The sequence below is a fragment of the Pteronotus mesoamericanus genome, unplaced genomic scaffold (assembly GCF_021234165.1).
Source record: "Pteronotus mesoamericanus isolate MK-2021 breed Mesoamerican mustached bat unplaced genomic scaffold, CSHL_Meso_final contig_55, whole genome shotgun sequence".
Classification (NCBI taxonomy): Eukaryota; Metazoa; Chordata; class Mammalia; order Chiroptera; family Mormoopidae; genus Pteronotus; species Pteronotus mesoamericanus.
In genome coordinates, this window is record NW_026555198.1 from 3,078,349 (window position 1) to 3,100,921 (window position 22,573).

General features: G+C 40.8%; 1 protein-coding gene across 2 annotated transcripts in view; it reads right to left on the bottom strand.

Annotated features, from left to right (window-relative positions):
* FGF13 (fibroblast growth factor 13) overlaps positions 1–20,931 on the bottom strand; it is a 497,959-nt gene extending 477,028 nt beyond the window's left edge. The window contains exon 1 of one of the 2 annotated variants that reach the window (XM_054579559.1): positions 20,639–20,931. The gene's annotated coding sequence lies outside the window, so the exon portion shown is untranslated. Of the gene's footprint in view, positions 1–606; positions 721–20,638 lie in introns of those variants that run through there. The other variant, XM_054579560.1, reaches the window with a different exon arrangement.
* Positions 20,932–22,573: the final 1,642 nt, after the last annotated feature.

The window sequence follows — 22,573 nt, forward strand, 5'->3', positions numbered from 1 at the left end:
ACCGCATAACCGCGCAGCTCCTTGCCCGCGGAGAATCCAGAGGGGAGGGTCGCACCTTCCTTTCTGTTCAGTCAATTCACAGGTTCCTATTTTGCTAAAAGGGGGGCCCGAGTTGCTCGCGGCAGAGGAGCGGGAACCGCTGGCCCTTACCTGCTCTCTCACTACACCAACACCCCCTCGGAGCTCGCCCGCTCCCTCGTTCGCGCTCTCTTTCCAAAGAACTCTCGGGTCCCGGAGCCGTGACTCTACACGGCGACACCTTCTACATCCACGACAAGGTGTGGGCACGCGGGAGCGGGGGCCGGCGAGGGCGGGGCGGCACACAGCCGCCCGCCCGCTGTAGTAAAGGGAGAGCTCGGCAGGGGCGCGCCGACGTCAGCCGCCGGTTGTCAAAACCCCAGCGAGCCCAGCGGAGAGCGGGCAAGCGTGTCGACTGGACGTACCCCGGCCCCTCTGGGGCACGCAGGGACGACGGGCGCTGCCGGAGCACACTCGCACAGTCGGCGGCCGAGATCCGAACCCCACTCCCTTTGCCCCTGTTACCCTTCTGCTCCTAGTGCCTGCGGTCCCCGCAGCGCTGTCCGGGCCGCTCTGGTCGTCACCTACACTTTGGAAACTCCGCTGTTGGCCACAGCCTGCAGCGAGCGGTGGAATCTCACTCCAGGAGTCGGCGACTTCTCTCCTCCAACGGCCAGCTGCCCAAGTTGAGATAGCTGGGATCTCTGTGAGAAGGGCGCGCTGGGATCTGGATGTCACTAGGGCACCGATAAACTGACAGCAGCGGCTGCCACCTCCCACCCCAACCCCCACAAGCAGGCCCCTCCTCCTACGGCTGGACGCTCTGGTTGGCAAACTGGGAGTAAAGAGTGCCCACCCCCAGAATGGCCAACCCCAGGCAAACGGAGTGAGGTGGGATTGGGGCGAGTGCTGGAATAAGTACATATCGCTTGGGACACACTAATCACAACACACATGTAAGGTCCTGGAATATTTGAACTAGAAGGAAAACTGCTCAGAAATTGTACAAGAGGCGGGGGGACTGAGAAGAAGAAAGAGCCAAACAAAGAGGACAGGGTAGACCTGAGGCGTCCTGGGAAACCTTTTTCCCGATGGCCTTTACCGGGCTCACTTATACCCAGAAGCCCGATGCTATAATGAGGGACTGGGACGGCCGCTGGCAAGACTCAGAGCCATTCATTAATCAGGCCATAGGCTCCAGACTGGCAGAGGAGAGGCGGCTCCCACTCCCATGCAGAAAGTATGTTTCCCCTCGTCCCACCCAACCCCAGCCGCTCCTTAATTTAGTTTCGTTAATGGCATTAAACAAGGCGAAGAAATTATATAGATGGATTAGTCCTACTGAATCCCAGGCGGTAACCCAATTATAAGAGCCTGCTGTGGCTATCAAGACCAGGAGAGTGGGCTGCCCCTTGCAGCCAGCCTGGGTCTAAAGGTCGGCAACCCTGTAAATGAAATTTGCAGCCTCTATCCTAGGACTGGGAGGAACTCCAGGCCTGTTTTTCTTGTAAATAATATCTAATAATCAGGAGGTTGATGACACAATGTGATTATCCAACCCAAGGTTAGACCGTTAATTAATATCAGTACTCCGGGGGGAGAAAAAGGAATTTCTCTTCAAATGACCGAAGTTCAAAGGGAATGGAGAGTCAGATGGTTTTAGAGAAAAGGTAGAGGGGAAGAAGCTAGAGTCCTTAAACAGTTTATACCCAATAATAGTCAGTCACCATGGATTTAGTGCCTGCCCTGTGCCAAGCAGCATGCTAAATACTTTACATCATTATCTTATTTCATCTTCACAACAGGCCTAGGAAGTGTTGAGAGTTTGTTAGTTCCATTTTACCAATGAGGAAATTGGGGTTCTGAGAGGTTAATCAACTTGTTGGTAAGTAGTGGAGCCTGGATAAAAAACTAGGAGAGCCAGGATAGAAATCAGGTGGGTCTCTTTTTAGATAGTACCCTTCTGTTAAACCACATGGTCTCTCAACACTCCTATCAGCCTCTTAAAGGGAGGTGGGAGGCAAAGTTTCACTGGACCTATCTGCCAATCCTAAACTCTTACATCTTTTCGAGATCCCTTAACTCAGCACATTCAAAAGCTCTCCCTCTGTCTCTCCCTCTCTCCCTCCTTCCCTCCCTCTCTTCCTCCCTCTATCCTTTCTTGTATATATATATATAACATTTGCTTTTCCCCCTTTCCCCTAGTAAGCAACAAGAACTTTTAGGAAAAAGTCAGTCTTTGTCTTGGGAAATCTTAAGCATCATACTTACATCCATCCTGTCTCATCTTTCCTGCCACATTGAATTTTCTAAGAAAGTTCTCTGCACAGATCAGAACTGGCCCCCACCCCATACAATATCACTAATGGCACCTCCAGTAAGTGTAACTTCCTGTTGGAAGCAAGGTAGCACCATGTTCTTTGAAAGAAACTAATAGTTGACATATGACTAAAGCTAGGTTAGTTAATATGATTGAGGTGAGTTGAAAAGATATCTACTTGGGAGTATTCATGGACTCTGTCCATGAATACAAACAAAGGACAAGTCAAGTACAGATCACTTCACTACCTACAAAAGAAGTAATAAGAAGACAAAGAAAATGAACAGTTCATGCAAGAAAAATATAGTGATGTGTGTCCATACTGGGGCAAATCAATGATGTCTTAAGGGCATTCGTGGCACAGAGCAAGGAGTATGAATATTTAAGTGCCAGGACAAGCAATCTCATCTAAATGAAGGCCCTGCTAAGGAGGCCACAGGCATCCTCGTTTCTGAAAGGCAAGGGGGTTTCCCCTCTTCAAAGTCCTGTGGGATGTTTACTATTGTATGAAAAGAGTGTTGGTACTGGCTCAGGAAAGGGCATGCTCCAGTCTCCAGCCCCCAAGCTACTTGCTAATTTGGGATGGTCAGCTGGAAGGTCTGACATCTACGTGAGGGCATTAAGAGAGTGGTCTTTCCCCAACACCAAATGGACTCACTCTTAAGGCATCAATAAAGCACTGGCTTAGTCTGTAGGTAGCACTTCTTTTCCCCACCCAGATCCTTCTGCCCCATCCCACTGGGGTGAAAGGGCCTTCACTTTTCAGTCTAGCCATTTGCACCACCTGATCACTGAACTTTCCTCTGCCTTGTCACTATGGCAGCCCCGTAGCCCCTGCTATGGGAGAGAACATCTGATAAAACTTGGGGCACAACTCTTATACAGATGAGTAACCTAGTCCTGGAATTAAATCAATATTCTATAATAAAATGCCACATGGCCATACCTCTGAAAACACCAGTGGCGGGCAGGGTGGGTGGTTTCTGGACTAATGGGCAGAGGCTTGAATCTTTGGTATGAAAGTGGAAAAGGTCCCAAGAGTCTCGTCCTCTTAGCCTTGTGTCTATTTCATACAAAATGCCAGTGGACACGAGACTCTGGATTCCATGTTTGCTTGTCCTCTACCAGCCCTGAGCAGTGTTTCTGGGCAAGATGCCACGAGGTTTCAATGTCTTCACTGCAGGTTAGGGTTAAGGTGAGTGGGGACACAGAGGACAGATACAATTTAGGCTTTTTCCTGGCAGGTTTGGATTAGCTGAGTGTAGGGCCATTGTCATCAGGCATGACCAAATCAGATGTTTTAGTGACAAGACTGCTTCTCACTTGACCAAATGTGTTTTTCATTTGGGGTGGGGGGAACCACAGCAGGCAGTTGGTCCAAAAGGAAGCAGCCTGGCATAAACTACACTCCCAAGCAGAGTACCTGAGATCAAGAAAGGCCCACTGGACCAAGATCTGGAAGTTGGAAGTCACTTTAATTTTAAGCTCACATCTCAGCAGTGTGAACTCTGAGATCCAAATACTAGAGCTCTGCAAGGATTCATTTCTGATTCATACCCTACAGGGTTGATCTACATCACAATTTAAGATTACTTTCTACCGGAATCTCAGGTGAGCTGGTGGATTCTGTGAGATAAGGCTTGGGTAAGATAATCTCCAAAGATAGTGACTGTGGCAGTTTTAAAGCACAGCCATTGAAAGGTGGCCACTATGACCTCTCCCCTTGACTCTGAGTGGGCTTGTAACTGTTATACAGTATGGCAGAAGTGATGCTCTATGAGTTTTAAGCTAGGTTTGAAAAGGCCATGTAGCTTCTACCTGGCCCTCTTGGCATGTTTGTCTGGGGGAAAGACAGGCGCCAAGCATGCAGTGTGTGTACCCTCAGACCGCTGTGCTGGAGAGTTTACATCTCGGCTCTCTAGCTGACAGCACTAGCTGAGCTCCTGGATGACAGCCAGTGTTGACTGCTGGCCAAGAAAGAGACCCACGCTGGATGTCCAGCACGGTCAAACTACCAAATGACTGCAGTCCCAGTTGATACCTGACCGCAACCTTGTGAGAAAACCCCTCGATGGGGAATTCAATGGACCTCTTCTCAAATTCCCAACCCATAAAATGATGAGCAAAATTAAATGGATGATTTTAGCTGCTACATTTTAGAGTTACTAAGCTATGGAGGAATAGGAAGAGTAAATGGAATAGTAACCATCAATTTCTCTTGAGCCTGTATACATATGCCACTCCACTCTCTAGAGGTCATGTCCCCATGAATCCAGGCTGGCCTTGTGACTTGGTTTTACAAATAGAATGTGTACAAAGTGATGCTATGCCAGTTCCAAGACTAACCTTTAAGAGAGCTGGCAGTTCCACGTTCTCTCTGAGGGAAGTCAGCTCCTATATAAGAAGGCAGACTCTCTAAGACCTGTATTACGTGGAAGCCCAAGCTGACTGGAATGGCCATGTGCAGGAGAACCGAAGAACCCAGCTGATAATAGGAACCAAGGCTCTAGACATATGACCCCAGAAAGGCCATTGCAGTCAGCTCCCAGCCATTCAAGCTTTGAGGCTCTAGTCTTCATTGAGCAGAGGAGAACCACTCTTGCTATGCCCTGTCCAAATTCCCAACCCACAGAATTGTAAGCAAAATGGTTTGGGGTTTTTTGGAGGGTTTTCTTGTGTTTTTTTTATTTTTGAGCCACTCAGTTTGGGGGTGATTTGTTTTTGTTGTTTTTTTTTAAGATTTTGTTTATTTATTTTTAGAGAGAGGGGAAGGGAGGGAGAAAGAGAGAGAAACATTGATGCGTGGTTGCTTCTCACGTGCCCACTACTGGGGACCTGGCCTGCAACCCAGGCATATGCCCTGACTGGGAATCAAACCAGTGACCCTTTGCTTCGCAGTCCAGCGCTTAATCCACTGAGCCACACCAGCCATGGCTGGGGCTGATTTGATATACACAGCAATTGATGACTGAAATGAGAATCCTAGAATCAGTTTTGGACCAAGCTGTCTCTGTTTCTTGGTCTTCTATAGACTAGAATGAGACTTTAGAATGGGAAAAAGTTATAAGAGGGATGTTGATGATTTTTCCAAAAACAGCTTCACACTAAGACCTTTCCAATCTTGGATGGACCTGGAGACTATTAAGCTCAGTGAAATAAGCCAGTCAGTGAAAGACAAACACCATATGATCTCACTTACATGTGGAATCGAATGAACAAAATAAACTGATGAACAAAGTAGAAACAGAGGCATGGACACATGGAACAGACTGACAGCTGTCAGAGGGGAGGAGGAGACTGGCTGAAAGAAGCTGAAGGGATTAGCCAAAGAATGTATATGCGTGACCCAGGGGTGCGAACAATGGTAAGGGGACTGCCTGGGGGGGGTGCTGGGTGTAGGTGGGCAAAGTGGGAAAAAGTGGGGACAACTGTAATGGCATAAACAACAAAATCTAATAAAAATAAATCTTAAACAAAAAAAAAAAACATACCTTTCCAATCTACACCAAACATATATGTTATTTTCTGCCTCCTGTGAAACTGAACCTTTGGACCACTGTAACGCAATGTTGGGATGCCTGCAAGGAGTGAACATCTTTAAATATTTTGCCACTTTCTTCTCCAGTGAAGAAGGAAACAATGAAATAGAGCTTGTTCAAGGACCTACTCTAGCTCCAAACAAAGAACACCATTGGGCAGCATCGGAGCTCCATCCAGAATCCGTATCAGTCCACATCATTCAGAAGCTCCTGTGTCAAGAAGAATGCATAATAAAGGTGGCCATTTCCTCACAGCACGGTCCCAATTCTCCATATCAGAATAAGAGGACTGAGTCACTGTCTCTCCCAGTAAATAACACACACACACACACATACTAAAGACCATGGCCTCGGTGAATTTCCAGAAGATTTTCAAATCCTGCTCTTGCCTCCATCCTAGTGGTTATACTGACAATGCTAACAGAAAACACTTCAGGTAGAAAAATTTTATTTCTTGAAAGATTCTTGGATGGAGTAGTAAGTTGCTAGCATACTTTCATTTGCCCATATCTTGACTCCTCAATGAGACTGTAAGCTCCTATATGACAAGTACTGGGTTAAACTCTTCTAAGACTAATCCCCGCACGCCCACCCCATGGTTTACACAGTGACCAGCACATGAAAGGCACAATAAAGAGCCTCATCATTGTAACACCATTTATTTAATTTACTGGATTTCTTTTAAAAAATTACTGGGTTTCTTGCTCTGTACTAAATATTTCTCCAGATTATGCCATTGTACATTTAAAGCAGCCCTCTGAGTTAGTGACTATTATTTTCTCCATTTTCCAGATGAAGAAACTTGAGAGGTCAAACAACCTACCCAAGATTACAGTAAAAAGGAACACCCTAGATTGAGACTGAAGTAGACTCTCTGTTCCCAAGGTCCCTGCTTTCGTACTATGTGACACTGCATATTTTGTAAATATTATGAAATAATTAGTGCCTATAAAATTTCTCCAAAGGTAAAACCAAGCATTAGAGCAAGAGCAGAGATCTCAGGGATAATTGGGCTTTCATTCATTTCCTGCCAACACATGACCCTCCACGTATCAGACGTGGATGGGTGCTGTTCCGATTCCCCTTCCAAGAAGGGCTTGCTGCCAAATGTGGGGAGCAGGGTCAGTGGGCAGCCTCCAGCTGTCAGCTCCTTCAGGGTCTGTATCAAGTGTAGAATCCTGACCTCGCCTGAGGTCACCTTCTTAAAGCAGCCCGTATCCGGTGAGTAAGCAAGACCTGGCCACTTTGGATGAGCACAGGCTCTCTGATAGACACTGCTCTCTCCAGAGCTCCCCATCTGATTGGCAAAGGCTTTGTTGGTCCCGCTGCGCAGCTGAACTTCTCCGTCTGCCCGATCCTGCCTCCTCTCCCTTCCTTTCATAGTCATTGACTCCTAAAGAACAGCCTTCACCACAAACTCCCTCTGCTTTCAGAGATGCCAGCCTGAGACTCCTCTCTCTTTTTCTCTCCAATTCTGTCTTACGGCCCAGGCTATTAGTAAAGAGATTCTGAGAGTCCAGCGCTTCCTCTAGCTGTTTAAGTGAGCCTCACTGTGTCACAAGTGCCTTTTGCCTCCAACTTCCCTGTCTATGGGAAATTGCTTGGAACCTACTTTAAGGCCCGGATTTACACTTGCCAAAGAGCCCTGATACCCAGCTGATACTGATATGACTGTTACATTTTAGGGAAAAAAATAAGTCACTTGAAGATGGTTGAGAAATATCAAGCTGAGTTTCTAAGAATGAGACTCTCGTACCTGTACTTTTCTTGACTTGAAATTGTTTGTGGCCCAATGGGTGTGATTTACCTGGTGCAGAATGAATAGGCTCCTGACACATGGTCCGAGTGACTGTACCTATCACATTGCTGGTGTCACTGGAACTGCCAGACTGTGGCTAATTGTGACCTTCTCTAAGGAATACTTCCTATTCACTTTCCTTCTTCTGTAATTTTTTATTCTCCTCCATTCCACTTCTGCCAGTGCCACCTCCTTTTTCCCTTTTCATGTTCTCATCCCCTCTCCCACTGCGAGGGTCCAACAGGACTGTTCCCTCTTACTCCCCTCACCCATATTTATTTATGGACACAGAGAGCAGACTGGTGGTTGCCAGAGAGGAGAGGTGTTGGAGGATGGGGTGAAAGAGGTAAAGGGATTAAGAAGTACAGATTGGTAGTTACAGAATAGTCACAGAATTGTATAGTACAGCTTAGGGAATATAGTCAATAATATTGCAATAAACATGCATGGTGCCAGATGGGTACTGGAACACTGTAAAGCATATGATTGTCCGACCACTATGCTGTACACCTGAAACCAATACGAAATAATATTGAATGTAAACTGTAATTTTGAAAAAAAATTAGATGTTGTCACCCTTTATCTATAAATAGTGAAAAGGGCTGAGAATGAGCAATTTATCTGTTCAGGTTCCCAGGGCTAGTGATTAGCACAAGCAAGATGTGAACCCAGGACTTTCTGTGGCAAAATCCTATGCACTTTGTCCTGCCAGATACTGGCACAGTCAAGAAGGCTTACATTACAGTCTTGGCACTGGTTGGCATGGACTTGATGCTTCTAGAAAAATGCATGACCAGTGAGTAGGCGATGGTCTGGCTTTGGTGTTAGTCAAGAAGACACCTCTGAGACCAACATTAAACCATGCTAGTCAAGGGATCTACGCCATTGGGACCCAGCACCTATAGGTCCTCTCCAGGGGCCATTTTAGCCATACCCATAATCCTGCATCGCTACGCTTGGGTCTTCCTGCTGGGGTACAGTGATAGAATGTCTGTTGTCAGCTCAGCTGCCATTGCCACTTCTGACCAAGGCCAGGAACTAAGTTACCCAGAAGACACTTCCCTATGTGGCTTCAGGTTAGAGTTTGCAACTGAGAGAAACTCACTGAAGTCTTGGAAGGTGGGAGGAAAGCAAAAGTCAGTATTCTCAGCAGTCTGTGACAGTCCATGTGGCCTCACAGATATCTCTATGAGCTCCCGCACCCTGGTCACCTTTTGCAGCTAGATCTGATGACTTCTCAGAATCCCTGTGAGTTCTGGCTTCCTCACTCCCAGTGCTTCCAGTTGAAGTCATTAGAGACATTTCTCTGATCCTCTTGTATGAACCTTCTGGACTTTCACTCTCCTAGATCCTCCCAAGTTGTATGAGCCTAGTTTATATACAAAACCCCTTTTTATGTCAATATTTTCATGACTATACCCAGATTGATATAGATTCCAGCCCACCCTTACCTCACTGCCAGCCAAGTGTTATTATAAATTGACTCCCTGGGAAGTCATGTAACTAAGGTCCAGTCACATAAAGGCCTTTTTTTCCTTCAAAAACCACAGAATATTCTGGAATGATGATAAGCTAAGCACGAGTCATTTCCCATTCCTAATTCCAGGCTGCTAGTCCATCCTCAGATAAATAGCTACTAATGTCTATTGAGAAGAAACGCATGTGAGTGACATCCTCAACATTGTGGGAGTTGCAGCAGAAAGAAGTGTTCCCAAGCTTTCTTTTCTTTGCTCTAGTACTCATTTTCTGAGTGCTGAACAAAGCCTGGATCCAGCACCAGTAAAGTGCAGCACAAGGTGACCAAGAGGTTGGGGATACAGTATGAGACTATTTTTCCAGACTCCTAGATCTCCAAGGGGCCAAGAAAGAATGAACTAAAGCAGCAGATCAGGTCAATGAAGGAGGAAAGAGGCAAGGAGACCTGGGAAGAGGGCAGCGACCTTCAGGTACTTCATTTCCCACCATTTGAGGGCCCACTAGCACTTGAGGGAGCTCTCAGAGATCTCTTTAACAGTGAGCTGATTCTGATAGGCTGCCAACAAAACAGTATATAACCGTCTGTGTGGGTCCAGTGGTCAGCAACCAGAGGAAGTTTAACTAGGCAACGAACGCCTAAAAAATGAATTGATCAGACAAGAGACAAGTGATTACTTGAACAACAACAGTGATAACAACAGAACAGAAAAATATACAAAGATGCACGTGTAGCATAAAAAGAGATTTTCATACAAAATGTGATTCCCCAAAGAAACAGTTCAGTAGATGAATTGAAGGAGAGGATGATCATTGCTAAGACTCAAAATAGTGACCTGGAAGATCAAGTGGAAGAAGATTCACAAAGCACCAAGTCAAACCCACCAGGAGAGGGAAATCATGAAGGAAAATGTAAGAGACATGTAGATCCTGGAGAATGATAAGTCCTCTAGAAAAAGAAGAGGGAAAAGACAGAAAAAAAAAAGGCAGTAATTTTCCTAAAAGGTACTATAACAGAACTCTTCTGAGCATAACAGCTATAGAATTTAAATAAATAATTTAAAAGATGAAAAAATATCAGTTTGAAAGTTAAGAAATACACTCCTGGAACACCACTGGGTCAAAAGTAAAATCACAAACTATCTACAAAGCAATAAAAAAGAAGACTTTATTCTAAAACCTACCTAGCACAATGATGCCCTAGCTGGTGCGGCTCAGAGGATTGAGCACCGGCCTGCAAACTAAAGGGTCACTGGTTCGATTCTCAGTGTAGAGCACATGCCTGGGTTATAGGCCAGATCCCCAACAGGGGGTATGTGAGAGGCAACCACACATTGATGTTTCTCTCCCTCTCTTCTTCCCTCTCTTCCCCTCTCTAAAATTAAATAAATAAAAATATTTTTAAAAAGGTTCAACTGTAATAGCCTAATCAATAAAATATATTAAAAAAATAAAACCTACCTGGCACAATGAATGCTGTACTCAGAAAAAAGTTACATTCTGAAATGTCTTCAGTATTAACATACAAAAAAGAAAAGGTAAAGGAACTTAGTATTCATCTTAAGATATTTGCGAAGACCGCTTGGAAAAGGGTTTAACAACAAAGAAGCTGGAATTAATGAAATAATGAAAAATTGTTCTTTGAGAAGACAAATAAAACAGATAACCCTCTTGCATGACTGATTAAGGGAAAAGGAAGAATAAATGTTGACAAAATGGGAAGGGAGAAAGTATACACAAAGATTTAAATAATTATAAAGTGATATTACATTAAACTCTAGAGCAGAAAATTTGAAAACATAGAGAAAAAAATTTTCTTTTTAAAAACCAAAACTAACCCAACAAGAAGTGTTGAATAAGATAATTATCAAAAAAGAGATTGAAAAAGTGAATTAAATAGCTACTGCTCAAAAAGTAATCATAACAGATTGGTTCATCTGTTTTAATTCAACTTAAAAAAAACAACAAGTAATTTCAATGTCATTTAAACTATCCCAGACCATATGTATATATATACACACATATATAATATACATACATATATGTATATTTCACATCTTCTTATCCATTCATCTATCAATGGAACATTTATGTTGTTTCCATGTCTTCTCTATTGTGAATAATGTAAGTGGAGACATTGCTTCAAGATACTGATTTCATATTCTTTGGATATACAGCCAGAAGTGGTATTGTTGGATGGATCATATGGTAGTTCTATTTTTAATTTTTTGAAGACCCTCAATATTGTTTTTATAGTGGTTGCATCAATGTACATTCCCACAGCTATACACCAGGGTTCTCTTTTCTCCGCATCCTCACCAGCACTTTTTGTTTCTTGCCCTTTTTATTATACCCACTGTAATAGGTGTAAAGTGATATCATATTGTGGGTTTGATTTGCATTTTCCTGATGATTTAGGGATGTTGAACACCTTTTCATGTCCTTGTTGGATACATTTATATATCTTCTTTGGAAAAATGTATATCTTCACAGGTGAATTTAATTTTTTGGAAGCTATTTAATTCCAAAAAATTAAAGAAGAGGAAAGACTCCCAAACTCTTTTTATGAGGCCAATATCATCCTAATTCCAAAACCAGGCAAAGACACAACAAGGAAAGGAAACTACAGGCCAATATCTCTGATGAACATATATGTTAAAATCCTTAACAAAATACTGGCAGTCCAGATCCAGAAATACATTAAAAAGATCATACACCAAGATCGAGTGGCATTCATCCTAGGGATGTAAGGATGATGCAATATTCACAAATCAATATATGTAATATACAAAACAAAGAAAATGAAGGACAAAAATTACATGATCATATCAATAGATGCTGTAAAAGCATTTGGTAAAAATCCAGCACTGATTTATGATAAAAACACTCATCAAAACGGGAATAGAGGGAGCATACCTCAACATGATCCATGAATATAGGATGTCTTTCTATTTAGTGCTGTCTTCTTCAGTCTTTTTCATCAGTGTTTCTTATCGTTTTTGGTGCATAGATCTTTCACTTGCCTGGTTAAATTTATTCCAAAGTATTTTATTCTTTATATTTTATTTTATTTTATTTTATGCTATTGTCAATGGGATTGTTTTATTTATTTCTTTTACACATAGTTCATTGTTTATGTATAGAAATGCACCTGATTATTATATATTGATTTTACATCATGAAAATTTACTGAACTCACTTATCAGTTTTACCAGTTTTTTGATGATGTTTAGAATTTTCTACATAGAAGATCATGTCACCAGCAAACAGAGATGATATTACTTCTTCATTTCTTATATGGATGCCTTTTATTTGTTTTTCTTGCCTAATTGTTCTCACTAGAACTTCCAGTACTATGTTGAATAGAGGGGGCGAGAGTAGACACACTTGTCTTGCTCTTGATCTTAGAGGAAAAGCTTTCAACCTTTCACCTTTGAGTATGATGTTAGTTGAAGGTTTGTCATATATTATTATGTTGAGGTATATTTATTCTATACACAATTTGCTGGGAGATTTTCTTTTATCATGAAAGGATATTAAATTTTGTCAACTGCTTTTTCCATAAATATTGAGATGATCATATGATTTTTGTCTTTCATTCTATTGATGTGGTGAATCACAGTTATAGATTTGTATGTTGAACCATCCACGGGGAAAATCCCACTCAATCATTGTATATGATTCCTTTACTGCACTGTTGATTTCAGTTTGCTAGTGTTTTGTTGAGAGCTTTTGTATCTGTATTCATTAGGAGTAGTTATTGTTTCTTGTGGTATCCTTATCCAGGTCTGGATATTAGGGTAATACTGGCCTCATAAAATGAGTTTGGGAGTATTCCCTTCTCCTCTGTTTTTTGGAAAAGTTTGACAAGATCCAGCATTTGAGAGCTTTCCTCAGCTGGGAAGTTTTTGATAATTGATTCAGTCTCCCTACTTGTTACTGGTCTGTTCAGATTTTCTATTTCTTCATGATTCAGACTTGGTATTTTTCTAGGAATTTATCTATTCCTTCTAGGTTATGCAAGTTATTGTCATATAATTGCTCATAGTAGTCTCTGATGATCCTTTATATTTCTGTGGCATCAGTTGTAAAGTTTCCTCTTTCATTTATATGTTTATTGTTTTAGTTCTCTCTCTTTATTTCTTAGTAAGCCTAGCTAAACGTTTGTCAGTTTTGTTCACCTTTTCAGAAAACCAAACTCTTAGTTATCATTGGCTTTTTTCTATTTGTTTTTCTATTTTTCATTACATTTTTTCTGCTTTGATCTTTGTTATCCTTCCTTCTGCTCAGTTTGGGCTTACTTTGTTTTTGTTTTTCTAGTTCCACGAGGTGTAAGTTTAGGTGGTTTATTTCACATTGTTTTTTAAATGTAAACATTTTTTGCTGTACACGTTCTTATTAGCACTGTTTTTACTGTATCCCATAAGTTCTGTTATGCTGTTTTCCATTATTGTTTGTTTGAAGATTATTTCTATTTCATCTTTGGTCCTATTGGTTGTTCAGGTATGTGTTGTGTAATTTCCACACATTTATGAATTTTTCAGTTATCTGGCTGTCATTGATTTCCAGTTTCATACAATTATGGTCAGAAAAGATATTTGGTATAATTTCAGTCTTAAAATTTGCTGAGATTTGTTTTGTGATACAACTTATCAACTATCCTGAGGAATTTTCCTTGCATACTTGAAAGAAGGCATTCTTCTGTTGTTGGATGGAATGTTCTGCCTTTCTGCTGCTGCATGATCTCCCCATGGGCATGCACAGAGCAGAAGAGGCCATTGTTGAGAGTCAGGCTCGGGGCATGCAGGTGCACAGCTGGAGGGGCTAGCTTCTGCTAAGCCCACTGGTTCAGACCAATGACAAGAGGCAAGGCAGGATCCAGGCTCACAAGCAAATGTGGGAGTCTTGATTATCAGCATGCACTTTGGTAACTGTTAAGATTTTGCCACATGTGTGCTCATGGCATTGGAGTCCGGTAATGGGTGCTGGGCTGGCAGCGTGCAAGTACACAGCTGGAGGGCCTAGCCCTGAGAGTGCACATAGTGGTGCGGTCCCGCTGTGCGGTGCAGGTTTGAGTGTTGCACTTATGAAGCTGAAGAGGCCTGGGCTGGTTGCTGCTGTGGGTGTGGGTTTGGGTCTGGGACTCAGGCGGTAGCAAGGGGAAGGGAGCTGGGAGGGACTCAGATGGCTGGTGTCAGTGAATGAAAATACCCGTGGGGCAAAAATGCAGTGAAATCTCAGGGGGGTCTGTGATGGCTTTGCTGGCCATTGATTTCTTTAACGGCAAAAGCTGGTAGGGGTGTCTGCAAAGCAGGCCACTGGGAACCTCTTAATTGCTTTTTATGAAGCCAACCCAAATTCAATATCCAAACGTACAACGGAGGTTACAAAAGAAAAATCTATAAATGTTCTATTTAAAAATACAGATGCTGAAATTTTGAATAAAACATTCCTCCAAATACAATCCAGCTGCCTTTCAATAAAGTAAAATTATGGCTACATAAATGCATGGTGGATTATAGTATTGACCACAATTCTTTCCCCATCCTTGTTATCTAGGATTTTTTTTTTCCATGTGATTCTGGAGCTCCTGCCATAAATACTTGTATGGTATACATTTCCCTGTCCCTTAACTTTGGAATCAGCCAAATGTCTTCTTTGGATGAATAAATGACAGGGAAATGTGCCAATTCCCAGCTGAGGCCTTCCTTATGCATTTCTACCTTCTGTTTTGTGGTTTGGGCAGTCACCTTGAGACAAGTTTGACTAGTCTATGGACCCCAAAGAGCTTTCTGGTGTAGAGCCACTCTAGCCATCACAACCTGAAGCAAAGCAGCCCCAACAGACAACAGACCTATAGTGACAAGCAGTGTCACTCAGCCCAACCCAGGCCAGATAGGCCAGACCCCAGCTAATATGAGCAATAACAAATCATTGTTGTTTTGAAGCATTTGCTACACTGAGATACTGGCTGATTTGTTTCACATAAATTACTAACTGACATATAGGATTACATTTGGAAATGCAAAGGAAGTTCAATATCAGCAAATCTATCAACATAATTCATTACGTCAATAAATTAAAGAGGAGAAACATATGAATAATGATATCAAGAAATGCTTTAAAGTTGACTGATAAAATTCAGCTTTATTCCCAATACATTTCTAAATTAAATATGATTATAAGAAAATTTCTTAAAATAATACAGACTTTTTACCAAAGGCAGATGCCAAATATTATCTTAAAGGCCAAAATACTGACTTGTTCAAATCAAATTCAAAAGTAGACAGGAATGTTTTTTATCCTTATTATTATTCAACATTGTCTTGGAGATTCTAGCTTATAAAAAAGACCAAAGAAAAAAGAAAGAAAGATCTAGTATAAACATCAAAAAAAAATCTATTTCTTTGTCTGCTAATGGTATATTTGTACAGCTTGCCAAACAAAACACTAGTAAAATTGGTGAGACTTATTTAGAGAATGTGGTACGGTAAAGAATACAACATTACTACACAAAAGAAATAGCATTTCTCTATTTGAGCAATCAACACCAAGAAATAAAAATGGGAAATATTATATTCAGAATAATAAAAAAACTATATAATACACAGGACTAAATTTAACTGGAAAAGCATTAGATCAGTATGAAGAAAATTGCAATAGCTTACTAAAGAGCGAAAGCAAAATCTGAAAAAAAATGAATAAATGACAGAATCATAGGGCTTTATATTATAAAATACAAATTTTACCAAAATTAACATTACTTTTAAAACTCTGATTTAAATTCTCAACATGATTTTTTGAGGTGAAAAGTGGGGATTTGTTTATATACATTATATTAATAGTTATATGGAAGAATAAAAACCTGAGACTAGCCATGAAAAATAAGAATAATGAGAAATATCTTAACCAAACATCAGAATATACCTTAAGGTTGCCATAATTAAGTTATACTATGATAGTATCATAAAAATAACAGGCAATCAGATCAGAAGAATAAAACAGAATGCAGAGTTTAATCCCATATACTTATTTAATATATGGCAAAGTTGCTACTTCATTTCAGTGGGAAAAAGATTGTTTATAAACAATATGGATGCAACTGGCTATTAATTTCAAAGAATATAACATTGGATCTTTATTTTACACCAAGAATCAATATAGTTTCTAGATAATGTATATTTAAATATAATAACAGTAAAAGTCTTGTCAAAAAATCTAAGAAGATACATCCATGACATAAGAGTGGGGAGACCCTCTTGACCAATCCTCAAAACCCAGAGGTTATAAAAGAAATTTAACTATATACAATTTTTCAAAATTTTGGCACAATGTACAATAATTAAAATCAATAAAACAAGAAATTGAAAACATATCTGCACACAGATAACAAATGAGGGGCTTATAGATATAATTAATATACCAGGATCTCTTACAAATTGACAAGGAAAAACATCCTATTAAAACAATAGGCAAAAGATATAAAAAACCACTTTACAGAAAAGCAAATCCAAAAGACCAACAAATTTTTCAGAGGATATTCAGTCTCCTGAGTAGCCAGAGAAACTAGAGTTAAAATAACAATGAGGTGACACTTTGACCCAATAGGATTGTTAAAATTTAAAAAGAACAGATCAACTGTTGATTGGCTTGCAGGAAGAGGTATACATGCATACATTGCTGAAGGAATTGTGCATTTGCTACATGATTTTTAGAAAGCAATGTGGCAACAAATAATGAAATTAAAATAATATGTATACACTCTTCAACCCAGCTACTCCCTTCCTGGGAATCTGTTCCAAAGTAAGAAAAAACAAGGGCATATAAAGGTATAGATACAAAGGTGCTTACTGCAGTATTGCTTTTTAGTGACAAAAAGGGTACAAGGAGTTTAAATGGTAATGAAAAAATCAATAAAATTTTTTTAAAAATGGAAGCAAAGTGAATGCCCATTAAAAGTCGTATGTTTGAATAAATCTTCATCTGTATAACAAAATTCTGTGCAGCTGCAGGTGCATGGAAATTAAGCAACGTCAGCTGACTTGTAGGTTTTGTTGAATGAGTATAATAGTAACAATATATACAGCAAAACTCATATATAGCACTGTTTTAAGTGTTGTATGTATTTTAACTCATTGAATTCTCACAACAACCCTATAAGTTAGATATTATTATCAACCTCATTTTCTAGAGACAAAACTGAAGCTCTAATGTCCACAGCTAGTAAATGACAAGAACTTTCTTGTAACATGCAGAAAAGTGTAACATGATATAATTTCTGTAAAATAATCTATAATACAAAATATATATGCATGTATATGTGTATATATGTATGTTTTATATAATTACGAGATTAGAAACATGGAAGGATAGATACTAGGCAAATAATATGGGTTATTAACTATATTTTATATAATTATATATTATATAGATATGAGTAAAATTAAAAATAACTAAAGAGCCACAACATTTCAGTCACAGACAATTCCAGAATGACTGCACTCGCTGTACCAGGTCAGGCAAAGGGAAGCCTGTCCCAAGGGAAGACCCTGAAAATCCCCATCACCCAATGTCTCCTGCACTTCCCTTGCTCTCCCACCCCCCTCAGAGTGCTCATCCCTCCCTTATGTCAGTATGACTGTATTTAGAAATGCCAGGTGCTTTGCCATCCTACCTAAGCCACAGGACTCTCTGGAATCCAGTCATCACTGCACTCGCTCTGAGATTGCCCAACCAAAGAAGGCTTCACAGATACCACTCTTGTGCATAAATCTCAGATTTTGGGCATGGAGACGGAAAGGATTTGCCTCACATCCACATCTTTTAGGAAAAAATATAGCCTCATCTATTGAAGAGGCATTTAAACTTTGCCATGCCCACTGACACATCCCGCACTCATGCCTGAGGTGTTTACAGAAAGAAATGGACAGAGACCCTTCTGCCAAGAAGCTGGGGTACTTTTTATATTATGTACTCCGTGAATGTAGAGTGAAGGAAATGACGATGTATAGGGATAATCCAAATAAAATGTAGAGGGTGAAGTGTTCAATTCCAGAGCTAAGACCAAATGCTGTGGAATTGGAGTGGGGAAACATGAACACTTCGAGAAGCAGTTTTATAAACCAATGACATTTGAGCTAGATGCAGTGTTTCTGAAAACAGAGTAAGAATCAGATCCTTTGAAGTGCCTAAAAATGCCTGACTTGCTGAATCAGAATCCCCAGAAGTGAGCGCCAGAATCTGCTTTTTTTAAGATGCCCTCCAAAGAGCATGCATGAATGACCCACAGACATGGACAACAGTGTGGGAATTGACTGTGCGGGGTCGGGGGAGGAGATGTGCAGAGGAGCACAAAGGGGAAAAATTGGGACAACTATAATAGAATAACAAATAAAATCTTTTAAAAAATGCCCTCCAAGTCGTGCACACTAAAGTGCACATCATGAGAAATGGAGCAGGTTTGGGTGTGCAGAAAAGTTAGGAAGGACTCAGCAGTCAAAAGCAATAACATTAGCAAAGTGTCCAGGCCTGAAAGCAAAATTGAAAACATGGTCAATTCAATTTGACTGGGGGTGGGAGTGGTGAAAAGGAATAATGAAGAATGAGACTGGAAATGTGGGTTAGGGCTAGATCATGGAGGACTGGGGAATGCCAAGTGAAGAATTTTAAACTTAATTCATGGAGAGAGTTGACACAAACAAAACAAAAGCAGGAGGACCTTGACTTTCACAGTGCTTCCTAAATCTGGCCATGCATCAAAATTATCACAATTGCTTTCAAAAGTCCAGGTTCTGGGGGCTTCATTCCCAGACCTTTTAAATCTGAATTTCCAGGGAGGCAGCCCAGAAATTATATTTTGAAATAATCTTTCCAGGTTATTCCTGGGCAGCCAGCCTGGCATTGGTTCATGAAATAGAGTTAGTAAATCATTGCTCTACTAACAAGTGCATTCCTAAAAAGTTGTTTGTTCGTGGAGATTTTATTAGTGGAGTCATTTGTTCAAAGTAACAATGCAAGTGTGATATTTAGAGGCAACCTCTAGCAAATTGCTTTTTCTCTAGTGGGTTTCAATAAAACACATGCTCAATTAAAATGCAAAACCCCTGATAACTTTCAATAATATGTGACAACACTTTTGGGTGGTGGGACCATTGCCTGCTATTAATGATGGCATACGGTCGCACATGTGCAACATGAGGAAAATAATTAAATGTGCTAGTTTCATTTAGCTTAGTAGCAACATGAATGAACCTTAAAGTAATATTGGAAAGTAGAAAGTGCTAGTGGAATGTGATGCCGACAGAGCCATAGCTTCAAAGTAGAAATATCACAGAGGAAGTTGAGGCAACAATCTAGGTATAGACCAAATGATCACATTTCAACTCTTGCACCAATTCACATAAAAGGTAGATCATATGATTTCCAAGATGTTTCTTTTAGGATTAAGATTTTAAATTTATGTTATTTGGACAGTCATGTACTTTGAAGATAGGTGAAAGGAAAAAAAATGAAGAGGGATTATAATGTTTAAATAGTATCAGTCAGTAGTCCATCAAAAAAAAAAAAAAAAAAAAAGCAGACACAGATGATTCCGAGTCTGTAGATTTGTTTTCTCCAGCCCCATCATATTTGGAGATTGTCATTTTCATTTAAAGTAAACATATCCGTTACTAAAATGTCTCCTCATTTACATGAAAACAACTTGGTTTGGCAAGCTGGAATGCTGGTATAATAGCTTGCTTAGTGCAAGTCTCAAAAGTCAACTTTAAGCAAGAGATTGTTAGTGTTTAACCTCCCAATTACCACGGCAGCTTCTTTTTGTCTTAGAAGGCTCCTAACCTCAGACCCAGAACTTTCCAATTCCCCTTCAATTCCAACCCAGAACTTTCCAAGTCCCCTTCAATTCCAACTCCTTCTCCAAAGGCCCATTGCTATAAACAGGCTAGAAACCAGAGATGAGTCCTGACAGCAGTATTTAAGGAAGGAAAATGGAATCCAAGCAAGTGTTTTGCGCACCTGTATTGGATTCCCTCTCTTGCACGGGCTGCCCAACCTATGCGAATCCCTGCTCTAGACAGGCCTGTATTACGCTGTTGCTGTACAGAAGAAAAGGCAAACATGCATGACCAGTGCCCTGAGCCAAATTCAAATTCTCAGTGTTAATATCAGGACAGGAAGGACAAGGTACCTAGTATAAAGCATCTATAGACAGAGAGGTTGAGAAAGTGTTAAATTTAACACTTGAGCTGCTTTCTTGCTAGCTAATGCCTTGGTTTTGGGTTAGGAGAGTACAAGGAAAGGAAATAATTCCCAAATATTGCTGAGGCTTGATCAGTGTGTCAGGAATATGGACCTAGACTTTCATTTGTAAGCTATGACCTACCCTAACATTTTTTCTCCCTGCCCCAGGCTGAGGAAACCTGGGCCGGGGTTACCTCAGAGCATCACAATTCCAGTAGCACTTCACCCAATGAGTTTGGATTCACCTACCTTAGAAGTGGAGATGCAACAGGCCTGGTGGTGATGAGCAAGCAAGATCTCACCATGGACCAAAATCTTAAAGGGACCTGTTGTTATGAGTGCCAGCAGTCACGCGCTCCCTAGAGGAGGAAGCTTCTTGGTCATATCATCACCACGCGTTTCTGATATTTGCAAGAGTCCTCATCTGAGCCAAAGCACCCCCAACTCCCTAAACCCCTCCTGGTTTCAAGGACTCCAGGCAGGAAAAGCAAATAGTCCAAAGTGATTGCAAGGGTCAGTGAACCCTGTGTGGTTCATATCAGACTGTTCCGAGGAGTGGTAGTCACAGGGTCTATGTTGCAGCTATTTTTAGTGAAACCAAATTCCTTACCCAAGTTCTCTTGCTTCCAACTTGTTCTAAGTGTAGGAGACCAGCTGTGGTCAGATCATCTTACTGGACCAAGGCTCTGTCAAGTCGAAAGGACCAAACCAGGGAGGTGGAGCAATGGGCTGGTAACTGTTGGTGCTTTGGCTATTTTTCACTGTCTCAGCCATCTCCAGAGGGAGTGGGCATTCCGCTCCAACCTGTTAGAAACTGGATATGTTGGTGACATAAGAGTGAAAAACTGAGAAGTTGGCAGTCCTTCCCCTCATTTCCCCAATTCCTACAAACTCTCTCTCTCTCCCTCTCCCTCTCCCTCTCTCCCCCCTCACACACACACACACACTCGCACACACGCACACACACGCATACACATGCCAGGTTGTACAAGCCAAATACACATCTTGGTCTGACTTGCTAGAAAGGTCTAGAAAAGAGAGAGTATCATCATCCAGGAGCCAGGTCAGCAGTGAAAGCATGAAGAGGACTGGTGTCTAGTCACTTTGCAGCTGTCATTCATTGTTTTAAGAGGTGGCTCTAATAGGGAAGAAAATTCAGGGAACATTTGCTTTGGCTCCAGACCTTTACCGGAGGTGTTAATTCAGAAGAATACAGCTCTCAGGGATTCCAAGAGTGGTAATTGTTTCGTCCAGATTCATCTAGGAAGTGTTTTTACAAACTAAGGGCCAAGACCCATTAGGCAGTAGTGAAATCTGTTTAGTGGGCTGTGACCAGGACATAAAATAGAGTAGAGTAGAATAGAATAGAATAGAATAGAATAGAATAGAATAGAATAGAATAGACTACAACTGAGTAGAATAGAATATAACAGAATAGGACAGAATGAACTGTACACAGTAAAGGTGAGTATTGTTCTGTAAAACTTTTGTTTCTTTTATGTATATATGTACTCAATCACCACATAAAATATATTTCTTATTGCTGGTCATCACTAAATTTCACTTTTCTAAAACCATACTGATCTAGATTATTTAGTAGAAAAGAACATAAAGAAAAGCCCTTGGGCTGCCCCCAGTTTCATAAATACTACTATTGCTAGCGCTATTTGGGGAATTTCATTATATGTGAGACACTCTTCTAAGTGATTCATATTTATCATCTAAGGTAATACTTATCACAAACTTCTGAGGTAAATTTATCCAAGTTTTTCAGAAGAAGCAGTAAGGCTTCATATCAAATTCAATCAACTAGTAAGGGGAAGAGAACCTAGGGGTATGAATCTAGGCCTATTTGTCTCCAAAGTTTGTGCTAACAGCTTTGGACCACTTGCTTCTTCAGTTGTTCAATGCACAGTTAAATTCCTTATTTAAACACATATAAAACTCCTGGCTATGCTAGTAGCTTCATAAAAACTAAAGTGAGAATGTTTAGACAAATAATTTCAGATTCATGGAAACTTCCAGTAACCTCTTATTAAAAAGAGGGTTAAATTTGAGATAGTTGCCTATTTGACTCAGAAACCCATGTCTCAAACCTATCCTCAACATCCTCTCAGGGGCATCTGAAAAAAATCAGCTTGAAGAATATTATTACAAGGCACTAGATTTTCATGGTCTTACTGC